This window comes from Anas acuta, chromosome 2 (assembly GCF_963932015.1).
Source record: "Anas acuta chromosome 2, bAnaAcu1.1, whole genome shotgun sequence".
NCBI lineage: Eukaryota > Metazoa > Chordata > Aves > Anseriformes > Anatidae > Anas > Anas acuta.
The window spans coordinates 71905854-71922503 of NC_088980.1; the positions used below are offsets into that span (position 1 = coordinate 71905854).

Sequence of the window (16650 nt, forward strand, 5' to 3'; positions counted from 1 at the left end):
TTTGAGACAACTTATGCAACCCATTTAGACAAGGTCTAGAACCCAGTGTACCCTATTTTAGTTGTAAGGAATGTAAAGAGCAAGTGTGAATGGCACCTTGTACAGACCAGTGAAATATGGAAACAGTACCTGGGGATACATATGAAGAGCAAACTATGAGGGAGATGTTAGTAAGCCCATGCTAAAACAAAGATATTTACCTAGACTGCATGCTTAAAACACTGTTCCATTCCTCCCATTTCCTATTTTACTGCTAACGATTTACTATAAAGCAGATTCTGGCTGATTATATTTGCAGAGCTGATGTCTTTCTAGCTTCCCAGTGCAATCTTTTCATGAAGAATTTGTCTTACAATTAAAATAATTTTGTGCTCCTTGTAGGTTATTAATAGCTTTGCTGTCACATTTATCTCTGTATTTATAGATGAAATTATGTGCCTTCTTTGGTCATATATGAAGTCAAATGTGAAAAAGCATTTCACATTTGAAATGTGCCTCAGATATTAGCAAAGTCTCTTTTACACATAATAAAGAGTATAAGCAATATCCCCTGCTATCTGAGACAGTGTACAACAAGTTGCAAAACAATCTCCCTTTCAATCAAGGTAGAATATTTCTATAAAACAACTCAAAATAAATTAATTTTCTTGAAAAAAAAAATTAACCTTTTCACTTTCATCAACTTACCTTATGATCCAAGAGAATTGAAGAGTCCTGTTTTCTGTAGAAGTTTTTAAGCATATTGTATTGCTACCATGCTTCCCAGTAGTTTGGGATTTGCCCACATAAGTTAGTGTGGACTATTATATATCTCCTCCAAACATATCCCAACTTGGAAAGATGTTCACATGTTGAGTAACTTAACAAACTGAGCCCAATGCCAGGCTGACAACTACTCATTCTACACTGTGATATTGGCTCTGCTGATACATGGTTGTCTGGACTTGTTCATTTAATATGCCCTTTAAGAGCTGCAGAGTTGACTTAAAACCTTTGTGGCAGGCAAGTACAGCAAGCAAATTATTAACTGCCAGGGATGGATCCATTGAAAAATTTTCCTCTGTGATTCTTTCAACTGTTAAATGAAGGATTACCTTTCTTACATGATGCTTACTCTCAGAACTCAGCTGTGCTATATGGATCAAGCTGACAACTTTCTACAAGTAGAGAGCATCACTGGCTGAATCATTTTCCTTCAACACTTCTGTCTTGCCTGTATATTTTCAGGCTCAGCATGCACAGATAGGCCATTGTTATATCACTGGAGGTATTTCATTACTTGGCAAACTATTTTTCATCTGTGCTAATGATCTGTGTGAGTTTGCATTGATCTCCTGAAAGGAGAAATGCAGCATATCTAGTGAGAAAAGGAGAAATTAGACAATGAAAGCTGACTACCAGACAGATTGCAAATCTCTTTTTTCATTTAACCACCCAGACCTGTTTTGTTATCAGTGACTTATCCAGGGACTTTTGGGTGCTGCAGATGACTGCACTGCCCATTTTTTTCCAAAGTTGTTAGGAAAAAATCAGTTGATTCTGCTTGCTCTAGAATCAAACAGTATAAACTGCCTGATTATGTAAACACCTGTTTGGCTTGACGATACAGCAAACAGTTGTTCCTATTGAGCTTAAATGATTGTGTCCTTGTTCCATTAGATCTCTGTCTAGAGAACATCAAATCTGCATGTTCATCTGCAGGGAGTTCTGAAAGGACCGACAGGCAGTAAGGTGGGGTGGGCCTAATTGTTCTGTTATGAATCAAAGAACAAGAAGTCTGTCCAAACTATTCCTTGAAGTTAAAACTGCCCTTACCAGTTACTTAAAAGGAAGCTGAGCCATTAAAACAGCAAAAATACCAGATTCTCCTGTCGTATCAAGGTGCAGTACAAAACCACACAAGTGCCAAGTCCTCATCTATAAAAAACAAAGTTTTATCTCCCCAGTTGCTATATCAGTTTAAAGGATTTCTGGTAAATTTGAAAACAAGTAACAGAATAAAGTTATCATTTTTTCTATTACAATTGTTTTTGTAAGAACAATCAGTCTCTAGAATCCATTGTAATAGGCACTATCCAAACGCAGACTGAAAAGATAAATGCAACACATAGTTTTTTTCAGACTCAGCTAAAATGTCTTGATTGCTACTGCAGATACAGATGAAAAATGCCTTGATTCCACACTAGATTAGAAAGAAGATGATAAAGAAATGAAGTGACTTGTCAGATTTAAACAAAATATCAGAGACGAGCTCATGCTTCATGACTTTCTGTGTGGTGTTTTTTTCTACTGACTCTTCCCTTCTGCCAGCTTTTTAAATAATTATGCCAAAGATATTGGAATTAATGGACTGAGGGTCACCACAAGGTTCATGGAGCTGGGAATTGACTGATTTGTCTCAGGAATTTTTATTTATTTGTTTATTTATTATTTTTTTTACCTGACATGCTTCATTGAACAATGGATAACAGTGCACAGTCAGAGTTTATCAGAAGCAAACAATTCATATGCAATCTGATTGTACACTGATTAATAACAACTATTATGACATACAGCCCAAAGGAATCAGTGGGAGAGTAATGATGTCCAAATGTTCACGGCGATTAGATACACATATGTAAATAAACCAGTTACTAATAGTGTTAAGAAACTATGTACCTATTGTTTCCTGCAATTGTGAAACAAATCTAATGTATTTAATATGTACTGTAATATCACAGAATCATAGAGTCACAGAAAGGCTGAGGTTGGAAGAGACCTTTAGAGATCATCTAGTCCACCCCCCCTTGCCCAAGCAGGGTCACCTGTAAACCTGTTACACAAGATTACATCCAGGTGGGTTCTGAATATCTCCAGAGAAGGAGACTCCATAACCTCTGAGGGCAGCCTGTCCCAGTGCTCTGTCACCCCCACAGTAAAGAAACGTTTCTTCATATTCAGCCAGAACTTCCTGTGTTTCAGTTTGTGCCTGTTGCCTTTTGTCTTGTCACTGGGCACCACTGAAAAGAGTCCATCCCCATCCTATTGACACCCTCCCTTCAGATATTTGTATACATTGATAAGACCTCCCTCTCAGTCTTTTCTTCTCCAAGCTAAACATGCCCAGCTCTCTCAGTCTTTCCTTTTTTGAGAGATGTTCCAGCCCCTAATCATCTTTGTAGCCCTCTGCTGGCCTCTTTCCAGAATCTCCATGTCTCTTTTGTACTGGGGAGCCCAGAACTGGACACTACTCCAGCTGAACCTCACCAGGGCTGAGTAGGGGGGCAGGATCACCTCCCTTGACCTGTTGGCAACACTTCTTAATGCAACCGAGGATACCATTGGCCTTCTTGGCCACAAGGGCACAATGCTGGCTCATGGTTAACCTGCTGTCCACCAGGACCCCCACGTCCTTCTCTACAGAACTGCTTTCCAGCAGGTCAGCCTCAACCTGAACTGGTGCATAGGGTTATTCCACCCTATGTGCAAGACTCTGTGTTTTTCTTTGCTGAATTTCCTTGGGTTCCTCATTGTCCAATGCTCCAGCCTGTCCAAGTGCCTCTGAATGGCAGTACAGCCCTCTGGTGTATCAGTCACTCCTCCAGTTTTGTGTCATCCACAGACTTGCTGAGGGTGCACTCTATTCTATTATTCAGGTCACTGATGAATAGACTGAACAGGACTGGACCCAGTACAGACCCCTGAGGGACACCTCTAGCTACAGGCCTCCAACTAGACTTAGCACCACTGTTCACAACATTCTGAGCTCTGCCATCCAGCCAGTTCTCAATACATTTCACTGTCCACTCACCCATCCTTTCTGAGCTTTCTGACCTTTCCCACACTTTCTGAGCTTGTCTCTGAGGATGAGATGGAAAACAGTGTCGAAAGCCTTGCTGAAGTCAAACTAGACAGTGTCCATTGCTCTCCCGTCATCCACCCAGCTAGTCATTCCATCTCAGAAGGCTGTCAGGTTGATCAAACATGATTTCCCACTGACTACTCCCGATCACCTTCTTCTTCTCCATGTTCTTGGAGATGACCTCCAGGATGAGTGTTTCCATCACCTTTCCAGGGGTGGAGGTGAGGATGAATATTAAATGAAATATGAAGTAAAATAAAATATTAGGTCATCCTATATTGCCTTATAATTATTTCAAAGCTAAATAAAATCTCATTAGCTGAATGGGAAACTTTTTTTTTTTTAATTGCCACTACTTGCAAGAAAATAATAGTTGCATGAATTTTCTAAAAATGACTATTCATAAGAGTCACTGGCATGAAGTTACATGAAAGCTTGTATTTTGAATGGTTTAATTCTGAAATTTGGGAATTCTTTAAAAACCCTTTGGTTGCAAATAGTACATTATATATCATGTTTATGTTTTTCTCTCACAAAATGCTAGAGACATGTAAAAAAATGAGAATTATATTGATTATTTTATTTCAGAATTTCTCTCTTGCTTTGCGTTTATGAATTAAGACACTATTTCAGACTCTGATTAGAAAAATAAAATGTCAGGAGACTTTCACAAAGAGAATATACCGTAACTTTTTTTTTTTAACCATATTGGCTTACTGTGGGCTTTCAAGTAATTCAGTAGAACTTCAAATCCAGTCAGATCTGATTAAATATTCAGACCATTTCAGACTGCCAGCAATGTACTAGGAAGTTTTAATGCAGGTTTTAATAAGCCACAGTCACTGAGCTATCAAATTATTGATTATTACATCATGATGGGCTTCCTTTGTGTTATTTTTCCCTACTGTGTTATCCCTGAACAGTGTAACTAGAGACCCACTGGCAGGTGGCCACTGAAAGCTATTGATCAGGCTTTATTCCTGTGGATGGGAAAATCCCTGCTTTAAGGGTCTTATTTTTTAATGGGAGAGAAAATGGACAGACCCTGAATAGACATTGATAGATGAGTCTAAAGAGACAATATCAGTCTGCATGATAGGAAGAGATTATATTATTTTGTCAACCTAACTGCAGTTAAATGTTTTTGTATGCTTCATGGTAAAAGAGATCTTTAATGAGCATCTTGAAGAAGGGCACTGTGTTAACTTTATAAATGCTTTTGAGAAGCTGTTGCTAAGCTCGAAGGTCAGAACAGGAAATGCTTCATGTAAAGTATGACAAAAGATCAGATCATTGCCATCTTCATGAGCTGCAGATCTCTGGAAGGGAGATAGAGATACTTATTGAATATCAATTTTTTCTCATGTCTATCTGCATACAACCTCCACTCTGTATATAAAGCAAGTATGGACTGACAGGTAGATCAGGACTGTGACAGCTGGTCTACTTCTAAAGCACCCAAAGAGATCTTGATACTTAGTTATTTTCTTCTTTATGTGCCAATTTCTAGACACATTATCATGCAGCTCAGAGATTCAAAAGTTTGAATAATGCAATAAAGCTATGACTAGGCTAGATGAACAGCCTACTATATATACAGTATACTTCACTGAGCTCAAATAAAAATTGTAAAATTTTAAATAGGAGGTGAATTTTAGAAAAAAATATTTTTCATGTCTACACGGACATGCTTTTAAGAGTTTATGCTTGGTCTTAGACATGGTGAGAATTATGCATGTAAACATTGCATCTGAGCATTTCTTTTCATTCATGTATTTGAAATGTGATTTCTCCCTGCCATGGAGGCAAGAGCTTTACTGTATTGCAGCCAGAAACTTTTGAGCAGAGCAGCTGTAGCTCTTCTGAGGACAACTTCATTCTTATTTAGTACACTTTTTTTTTTTTTTTTTTTTTTTTTGAGGTTTCTATGAAGACATTTCCTTATATATAGGCCCAAATTCAGTTTAGGAAAACTTATTTTAAAGCGCCTTAAAGGTATACTGACTTCCTTTTATTATCTTGAGGGATAAGTGAATTACATTTCCTTCAATTAATTTTGTAACCAATTACTGGTGTATCCTGAGAGATAATACATTAATACCATGCAGTTGTTACTTATCTTCCTCATCTTTCCTGACCAGAGCTTAGTTGAAAAGAAACTTTATAATCTAGAATTATTTTTATAAATATGTATGTATTTATTTATTTATATTAACTATTTTCTGGCCTTAAGGACTTGACCCCAACTGAAATTAGCTCAGGCTTTCACTCCCTTTCTAAGAGCTAAACTGTAAAGATAACATTAAAAAAGTAAATCTGAGATTATTTTTATCCAATAAACTATGGTTCTTAAATCTGATTCTTCTAAATCACTGCTTCCAGAGGTCTAGGCCAAGGGCAGAATCAAGAACTACCTGTGCTCTGCTGTTAGAATGGGTCAATAGACAAGGTTCACAGTCAAATTATCTACTTGTCATGATATTGTTTGCAGCAGTGCCCTTGGTGACAATTCAGGGACACACAAGTATGACCTATGCATGAACTGATATAATAGCATGCATTTAACTGTTTAGGAGGTGCTGAAAAATTCATGCAGCCTGCAGCTTTCCCCTCTGTCCTTGCCATGGTAATGTTCAGGCCAAGGCACATTTTACGGTGCTGTTTTTGACACTGGCTGCTACAGAGGTGTAAAAAATTTGTGAGGAGGCAGCACACATGATTAATTCAAATTGCCAGCAAAGGATACTGTGGATGCCACATACAGTGTCTTAGGGACTGGATGGACAGTGGAGAGCTTCCTGTATGCTGTTTCTGTCTGGCACTTTAGAGATGTAGATAATGAATACTGTCAGACAGATCTCTGCAATTTCATATGTTTTTAAACACTCCTCTCTGAGAGGAGAGTTAAGAAGGATTTGACTTGTGCTCACCTTCACTTTGACATATATTCTATTTTAGCAAAATCTGTTAGGTTACCACTTATTTTTCTACTTTGTACCATAGATGTTGCTGCAAAGTTTTATTCATCAGTAGTATATAAAGAAAACTTAATGGGAGTGATGGAGTTAGGTGACTGCACACAAAAATACGTATTATATATAATGCATATACATATATAATGTTGCATTGGGTTTATGTAGTGAGGTTTTGGTAACGGGGAGCTGCAGAGGTGACCCCTTTGAGAAGAGTCCAGAAGTTGCTCCATGTTAGATAAGAGCCAGTTCCTGCTGGCTACAAAATGGATAAGGAACCTGCCACTGGCCAAAGCTGAGCCAATGATAGATGTTGGTTGCACCTTTGTGACAGCAGATTTAAGAAACAGTAAACAATGCTGCACAACAGCAGCTGGGAGAGAGGAGTGAGAGAAGCAATCCTACAGACACGAAGGTCAGTAAAAAAGGAGGGGGAGGAGGTACTCCTGGCACCAGAGCAGAAGTTCCCTTGTGGCCTGTGGAGAGGCCCCTGGTGGAGCAGGCTGTCCCCTTGCAGCCCATGGGTCCCATGGCAGAGCAGATCTCCATGCTGCAGCCTGTGGAGGAGCCCCCAGTGGACCAGGTGGAGGTGGCCTGGATGAAGGTTCTGCCTGTGGAGAGCAGGCTCCAGGCCAGAATCACAGCCCATATTGAGGAGCCCATTCTGGAGCATGTTTACTGGAAGGATCTGTAACACATGGGGGAGGGGGGAGCATACTGGAGTAGTCCATTCTTGAAGGACTGCATTCCGTGGAATGGACCCATGATGGGGGTTCATAAAGAACTGTATGCTGTGGGAATGACCCTATGCTAGAGCAGGGGAAGAGCATAAGGAGGAAGGAGTAGCAGTGATGAGGTGTTATGGATTGACCATAACCCCCCATTCCCTAACCCCCTGCACCTCCTGGGGGAGAAAATGTAGAGGAATCAGGAATTAAGTTGGACCTGGGAAGAAAGGAAGGTGAAGAAAGGTGTTCATAATTTTGTTTTTATTTCTCATTATCCTATTCTCTTATTAATTGCAAATAATTAAATTAATCTTCCACAAGTCAAGTCTGTTTTGCCAATAACAATAATCACTGAGTGATCCTCCTGTACTTATCTTGGCCCATACTTTCTCCCCTGTCTTGCTGAGGCTGGGGAGTAAGAGAACAGCTTGAAGAGCACATGGCAGCTAGGCAAGCGTAAGCCATCACAAATATATATGTAATATATACATACATATATATATATATTACCTATTTCTTATTTAAATTTATATTTATGCAGAAAATATCCATTGTATGATAGTCATATTTAAATAAATATAGCAGAATTTTTAATAAAACCAATATGTATCTATATTAACAATGTGTACTTATAGAATAATTTAAATGTATTATGTAAATAAATCTAATAGATTTATTAGAGGATTCACCTGAGGAGGTGATGGAGCAGCTAATCCTGGGAATCCTTTCTAGGCACATGAAGGACAAGAATGTCATCAGGAATAGTCAGCATGGATTACCAAGGAAAAATCATGTTTGCACAATTTCTGTGATGGAATGACTGCCTTGGTAAATGAGGGGAGAGTAGAGGATATTGTCTACCTTGAATTCAGAAAGGCTTTTAAACAATGTCTATTTAGATTCTTATAGAGAAGCTGATAAGTATAGGCTGGATAAGAAGACAGAGGTGGATTGAAAACTGTCTGAATAACCAGTCTTAGAGACTGGTGGCATGAAGTCTACTTGGAGCTCAATAACTAATATAACTAGTATATACATAGTGCATTCCTGTTCAACACCCACAATAATGATCTTGATTATGGGACAGATTGTACCCTCAGAAAGTTTGTTGATGACAGAATAATGTGAGGAGTGGCTGATACACCAGAAGATCATGACACAATTCAAAGGAACCTGGAGAGGCTGGAGAAATGGGCTGACAGAAACTTCATGAAGCTGAACAAGAAGTACAAAGTCCTGCAACTGAGGAAGAACAACCCCAGGCACCAGTACATGGTGAGTGCTACCCAGCTGCAAAACAACTGTGTAAAGAAAGTCCTGGTGGACACCAAATTGAACATAAACCATCAATGTTCCTTTAATGCAAAGAAGGCTAATGGTATTCTCAGCTGCATTAGGTGGAATTCTGCCAGCAAGTGAAGGAAAGAGATCCATTCCTTCTAATCAACTCTGCTGAGACCACACTTTGAGTACTGTGTCCTGTTCTGGGCTTCCCAGTACAGCAGAGTGAGACACTGACATACTAGAGGGGCCACTAAGATGATTAAAGGACTGAAGGCTGAGAGTGCTGGGACTGTTTAGCCCAGACAAGAGAAGACTCAGTGAGGATCTCATCAATGTGTATAAATCCCTGGAGGGAGGGTGCAGAGATGACAGAGCCAGGCTCTTTTCAGTAATGCCCACTGATAGGACAAGAAGCAATGGGCACAAACTGAAAGACAGTTTCCCCCTGAACATCAGGAAACAATTGTTTACTGTGCAGGTGATTGAGCACTGGCATAGGTTGCTCAGAGAGTTTGTGGAGTCTGCTTCCTTGGAGAAATTCAAAAGCCATCTGGACATGGTCCTGGGCAACCTGCTCTAGGTGACGCTGCTTGAACAGGTGAGAGTTGGACTAAATGACCTCCAGAGGTCCCATCTACCTCAACTATTCTATAACTAAAATGCATACACTTTTCTTATTTAATTTAAATCTCACAAAGTATCACAAGGATACAAAAGAGATCTGAATGATATTCAGTGAAGAATTTAATTTGAAAGGCTTGTTCAAACAAGATTATAGATAAAATCTAATAATCCTTTTTCTTGCTCTTTTTACAATAATATAGTGTAGAAATCATGATTCATATCCCTGAAAATATGTTGAAATAAAACAGTCTTAGATTGTGCTCTACAGAGAGCTTTGTGAGGTTCATGATAATTGCTATCATGCAGAATGTGACCACATCAGCACTTTGTAAGTACAGTACTGCTCCTGCCACAGCAGAAATATTGAGTGCTCATAGCATCTGTGGATCTACAGAAGCAGAAAAATATCAATGTCCTTTAGTGACTAATATCTCTTAATAAATCCACCAAAGGAGGAAGACGTGGAACAATACCTTTCTCAGAGTTAAAGATACTTATTTTATGTGAATTCTGATTATCCTGACAACTGGGAAAAAATGTTTCTTAGGACAATCAGTTTAATGAGCAGCTCAGAAAATCATCAGTGCCAAAGGAGAAACTCACAGGGCTTGAGTAGGAGTAAAGTGCAGTGGTTTTTGAAATGACTAGTTTCTGAAAATTGACTAGGTATTTCTAAAAATACAGTTATTGTTATGTTGTTACGTTTACAAAGATAGCTTTGTTACCAGAATGTTATTTTTTTATTTTTATGGTTTTTTTTTCATTTTAACTTTTTTTTTTCTTTCATAGTATAACTTCAAGAATGTGATGATTATTGGAGAAAGGGGAAGAATGTGCCATGAGCTGCTACAAGAAAAATTCTTTGAATTATAGAACAGGGCTCCGTGTTGTAGCACAGTGTTTACTTATTTGCATTTAAGATGCTTTGCTCTAACAATTTGTGGTATGGATGTAATACCAAGAACAGTCTGCAGAGAATCTTTGAGTGTATGAGCCTCCTGCTGGAAGCACTTGGGTTGTCTAAGCACGTAACACAAACTTGCAAAGCAAATAAGCCAGACTTCACTCTAGAAGTGGTTCCATAAAGACTCGATTGCTGAAGTTTTATGTAATTTAATTCATCATGAAGGAAAACTCTAATTTTCCACCAAACATTAACAAAATTATTTTAGTGATTTATTGTTATTATTATAGCATTGTGACTGTTCATTTGTGCAGTAGTAAAGATCAAAATCCAAACCCAAATATTTGTAAGACATACATATATCCCTTCATTGAAAAAAAAAAAAAAAAGGTCTTATATTTTTCTAAATTCTGTCTAATTAGTTTTATCCTTTTCTAGCATTCTTTCAACTTGTTTAAATAAAATTGATTAAACAACTGTTAGCAGCTTTGGCTGAGAAAAATGATTTAAGCAACACACTACACTTAATCACACTACTTGCTGGACAGTCAATATTATCACTACAGGAAAATCACATTAAAACTTTGACAAAATCTGATAAATTTATTGTTTTTGTTTTTGTCTTCACTAATATATTATGTACCTGTTTTAATCTGCAATATTATCCTGCCTGGATACCTAATGTTATATCAAAGGAGTTTGTCTATGGAAAACCAATTAAAAAAAAAAATAGTGATGATGATATTAAGCCTTAAAGAGACAGCGTGGAGAACAATTAACTGGTGAATGCAATTTCTGCTTTCACACAGATGGATGGTTTAGGTTGGCTTGTTATACAACTGATTCCAGGGTCAATCTAAAACCATGAAGACCATAGATCTGATCAGGAAAGCAGACTAGGGAGACCATCAGATTCAGTCTGGTTAAGAGATGAGGACTCAACTGTGTAAGGTGTGAATCTTTATCAGCCAAAAGCCTGGAGCAGGATGCATAGGGCAGTGAGATCACTTGTAAGGAATATATATATGCATCTAAAAATAAGACATTGTTAGGTTATGTTATAAAAGGTTAATCCCCCAACCCCATACAAAAAGAAGCATTAGGGTTTTGCCACCTGGCAAAATAACTAAATCAAATGAGTTCTTATTCTAGCCCTTCCCAGGGTTGTCACCAGAAGGCCATCAGCCACATGGTCCAGGGGTTGCACAATAGGAGCAGATCTAAAGAGCACATTTTCCGACTGAGAAGGGTTACTGTCTATGGAGGCATGATATTATGGGATATAGGGGAAGAATGTCTTGGGATTGTACAATACCTTGGGAAGTTCAGAGGAGGAACCACAGTTGAATTAAAGGGTCAAGGTGATCTGGGGAGGAAACAGTGGGGGGGAAAAATAGCAATAGGGGTCAGTTGCATAAACAAGCAGATGGACTGTTTGATCATCTGGCCATAACCTGTGCATGATTTCCCGGTTGACTGGCGGCTAGCAAACGTGACGCCCATCTACAAGGAGGGCAGACCCGGGAAACTATAGGCCTGTCAGTTTGACCTCAGTGCCAGGGAAGCTCATGGAGCAGATGGAAAGCTACCAGGCAGAGAAGGACCTGGGAGTGATGGTGGACAGTCGGCTGAATATGAGCCAGCAGTGTGCTCAGGTGGACAAGAAGGCCAACGGCATCCTGGCTTGCATAAGAAACAGTGTGGCCAGCAGGGCTAGGGAAGTGATCTACTTGGCCCTGTACTTGGCTCTGGTGAGGCCGCACCTCGAGTACTGTGTTCAGTTTTGGGCCCCTCGCTACAAGAAGGACATCGAGGTGTTTGAGAGGGTCCAGAGAAAGGCGACGAAGCTGGTGAGGGGCCTGGAGAACAAGTCCTACGAGGAGCGGCTGAAGGAGCTGGGCTTGTTCAGCTTGGAGAAGAGGAGGCTCAGGGGCGACCTTGTCGCTCTCTACAGGTACCTTAAAGGAGGCTGTAGAGAGGTGGGGGTTGGTCTGTTCTCCCATGTGCCTGGTGACAGGACGAGGGGGAATGGGCTTAAGTTGCGCCAGGGGAGTTTTAGGTTGGATCTTAGGAAGAACTTCTTTACTGAAAGGGTTGTTAGACACTGGAACAGGCTGCCCAGGGAAGTGGTGGAGTCACCATCCCTGGAGGTCTTTAAAAGATGTTTAGATGTAGAGTTTAGGGATATGGTTTAGTGGAGGACTGTTAGTGTTAGATCAGAGGTTGGACTCGATGATCTTGAAGTCTCTTCCAACCTAGAAATTCTGTGATTCTGTGATATGATCAGTACAGTCTGTCCTGTCTTCTTATTAAATATAATTTCTGTTTTCCTTAGTGAGGGGACTTTCTTATCTGCATGTATGTGTATGTGTGGAGGTCTATGTGCCAACATCTGGAATAGGATCATGTATCATAGGGGCCAATGAACTTGTTGTGACAGCAATTGGAAATGCTGACATATACATTGTGTGTGTATGTCTGTTTGTGTGTCAGTGTGTGATCAGTAGCCAACATTAAGCTGCACTTATAAGGTGAATAAGATAAAAGGCTTAGTAGACAACTAATGGAAAGGCTATAAATCTAAATACTGGAGAAACAAAACTTTGCAGGATGGCTACTGGGGAGACCAGGGAACCTGAGGCAGCTTCTGGAAGGACTGCCACTACTGTTTAGTAGTGCTAAGGTCATGGATCTAGACTAGACTCATCTGCAAGTGTGCAGCAGGCTAGGATACCAGGGGATGCAGGTGCCAGAAACTGGATAGGCCTTGCATAGAAGGTGAGTTACCGGAAGGATCCATACTGCATGTGCTTCTGTGTGTGCCAAGAGGTCTGAGTACCAGCAGCTGGACTGGAGTTGCAGGCTCAGGAGATGGCATACCCACCAGCACCCAGAGATCACGGGATCCAGGGACCAGTTGCTGGATACAACAGCTACTGGAAGGATCCATTTAGTATGTACATGCATATTTTCTACTAGTAGGATTTCATCTTTATCAGCACAGGAAAAGAACAGGATGAAGTCACTTGTGCTGTTTGTGGTTGTGTGAATGCTGTGTTCCCTGTTTGTATTGCGTTCTGTATGTGTGTAAATGATGTGTGTGTCTGTATGTGCATGCCCATTGGGTCCTGGAAACAGGGAGCTGTGGCAGCCTTGTTCTTACTGGACTACTGCATTTAGGAAGTCCTAGAAGTATTAAGTATTTCCAGGTAAAAGAACAACAATTTTTATTATATTATTATTATTATTATTATTATTATTATTATTATTATTATTATTATTATTATTATTATTATTATTATTATTTTTAATGTACATCTTTAAGCAAGGTTATCTGAGATGAAGTGGGTACTGTGTGACTAAGTCCATTCTGCTTACTTGCTGAGCAGACTGGATATTTAAATCACTTTGTTTTAGGGGCCACAGGTTTTCATTCATGTCAGGCTGTAACCAAACAGATATGCTGTCTTAAGAGACTATGCTCCAAACGTAGCCACAAGCTGACTGGAACAGCAGGAAGCTCATATGAGGCATGTCAACTGGAACATGCTGTAATCTCTCTGTACCTATCTCTCTAGACATGCTTATATAAAAATATTTTAGTCAACTTCTGCCATGGAAGCCTGGAGGGCAAGATCTTACTGGTACAAGACAGAATGTGAATATGGTTGGTGACTAAATTGCTACAGTTAGCTGTTCTTTGCTGTGATGGAGGAGTTCAAACCTGTAACTTGGCAAGTGCTCTTGAGAAGTGCCAAAAAAGGTGTGAATTTGCAAATGCTGGTAAGGTGATCTTTTCTTTAATGATATCATTGATGGATCTTTTGATATTTTTCCATTGGATGTTGCCTATTCATTGTTGAAATAACAATATTTCTTTATAACAAACAGCATTCCATGGCATTTCAAATCCCAATAAGCTCATCATGCTACAGATTATCACACAGAGCCTCACTTCTAGTTTTCAGTCACTGAGATCTGTTATTTCTGCTGCAAAATAATAACCTTATTCAGCATTTATTTGTCTAAATGATCACTTAAAATAGCACATTATCTTTAATTGGAATTTGGATGCAAATTCACCAGATATTTATACTTGACTTGAGTTTGCTGCTTGACTGGAAACCCAAAGATAGTAATCAAAGATGAGGAGGTAATTCATTGATGTATCCCTTATACTTGCTTAATAACTTTATAAACTGAACAAGTCTGTAACTACCAGTCAAATAATTCAGCACTAATATGTATCCTCTGAGGTAGTTATGAGAATACTCCATTTCCTAATTAATTCTTTAAACCTTTTATTGAAAAGTGAAGTAACTGACCCAGAGCCTTTCTTACAAGAAGGATCACATGAGAATTTCATGGATTATCTTTGTTTCTGGTTATTAGTATTGCATTGGTTTTGATAACATTCAGGCCTTCCCTTTGAAATCAGCATTATTTGGGTGGTGGGTGGGCTAGTTTAAGAGGTTATTCTTTTGCTGTAATGTTTGCAGAGGTCTGCTCTATTTGTGTCATCGTGAAGTATCATCACTTAATATGGCAGGAGTCTCTCCTGGAACCATGTGAACCTACAATTGGATCATAGGGATCTGTCCTTTAATATTGCAGATAACCATATGCTATAAATCTCTTAATAAACCTAGAAATTTAATAATCTAATCATTGCTCTCTATTAGAACCAAACAGCTCTTTTGCCTCCATTACTCATACTGACAGACTGCTCCAAAACATTGTTGCTTTGAAACCTTCCTTGAACTTCATCCATTCTTTCTCATACTAATATTGTTCTTGCTTTTCAATATATATATATATATTTTTTTTCCAGTAGCTACCTTCTGCTGTGTCTAGGCAGAGGAGTATTCTCTCTTAGTTTTATTTTGCTAGGATGAATAATATGAAATTTTCTTATTTCCATCCATGAACTGAAGCCTCTATTCTCATAATCATGCTGCTGGCTGTTGACTAATCCTCAGGTCTTGTTTAAATTCCTCTTCCTAAGCTTGGATTACCAAAATTGTGCTCAGAGTTCAGTTTAGGTTCGAAGAAATTCCTCATATTTTCACATTAATAATACCGTATATGTCTTTAAACTTCTGATATACTTCAGGGTCATGATCATATTTACATTTTCAGGAATGCATTGTATTATTTGTTACTTAACAATCCTGGTCTTTCCCTTCCTTGGTTTCCAGTGGAACATTCCAGTTTATAAAAGAAATCCCTGACATCAAACTAAAGTGTGTAGCCTGGCAGCTTTTCCTGAAATGTCATTTTGTCATACCATCTTTCTCCTCATTCTTTGCAATTGTATTCCTTCAGTTGATTCTTTCAAGAGTTTATTGTTTCTTCTCTTTAATAAATCATAAACATAACAAAATATGCAGATAAAGAAAATGTTAATGCTCTAGGTAAATATACCTTCTCTGTTCAATTCCTTCCCTGCAGTGGTCAATAAGTACTTTACATAGTTCATCATGAATTAAGTAGGGATGCATCCACGGTGCAATAGGAAAGTGAATATGTGCATAAATGTTCCAGATGTTACTGACCAAGGACCGTCTTCCTTTTGATCCTGTAAGAGGAATACAATGGCCATACCAGTTCACCTCAGCAGGGCTGTGTAATCACCTACTCTGTACTTATAAACAAAGACTGTACTTATAATAGGCGTTTGTCTTTCATGAGTTTGCAAAATCTTTTTGTATATAAACAAGCTTTCTAGATTAAAAGTAGAAACATATATTTTATTCTCTACAAATAGACCAGAGTCATGTAGTGAATCAGGAAAACTCCTATGACTGGAAGTAAATTAATAACATTTACATTGTTCCTAAAGACCTGCTTAATTTGCTAGTTTTTGTACCATTTTTCTTACTTGCCACAAGTATTACAAGGGAATGTTGTTTGAAAAAAAATGAATTTCTGTTTGTATTGGAAAGGGTATAGATTTGAAATGAACACAAATAATGGAACTGAACAGCAAAATATACATGTCTTTCTTTTTTTGGGAATACTGTTCAGACTTTTACATAATTGCTTCTGGCTGCTATTCTTTATTTACTTATATCTTTCCCCATCAAACACTAAGATAGTTCTGTGATCTTAACCGATGGTTTGTCAATGTTTTGTAGATAATAGTGCAACTCTTTGGAGCCATATACATATATATATATATATATATATATATATATTTTTTTTTTTTTTCCTAATCAGACATCATATTCCTCTTTCCTCAGTCCTGCCCTTGATCCAAAAAACTTTGTAGTTCAAGGTCTTGTCCTTGCCCTTCAT

General features: G+C 38.6%; 1 long non-coding RNA gene across 1 annotated transcript in view; it reads left to right on the forward strand.

The window, feature by feature from the left end:
• Window positions 1-16650, forward strand: part of LOC137850609 (uncharacterized) — a 46880-nt gene that overhangs the window by 28665 nt on the left and 1565 nt on the right. The window lies entirely within an intron of this gene.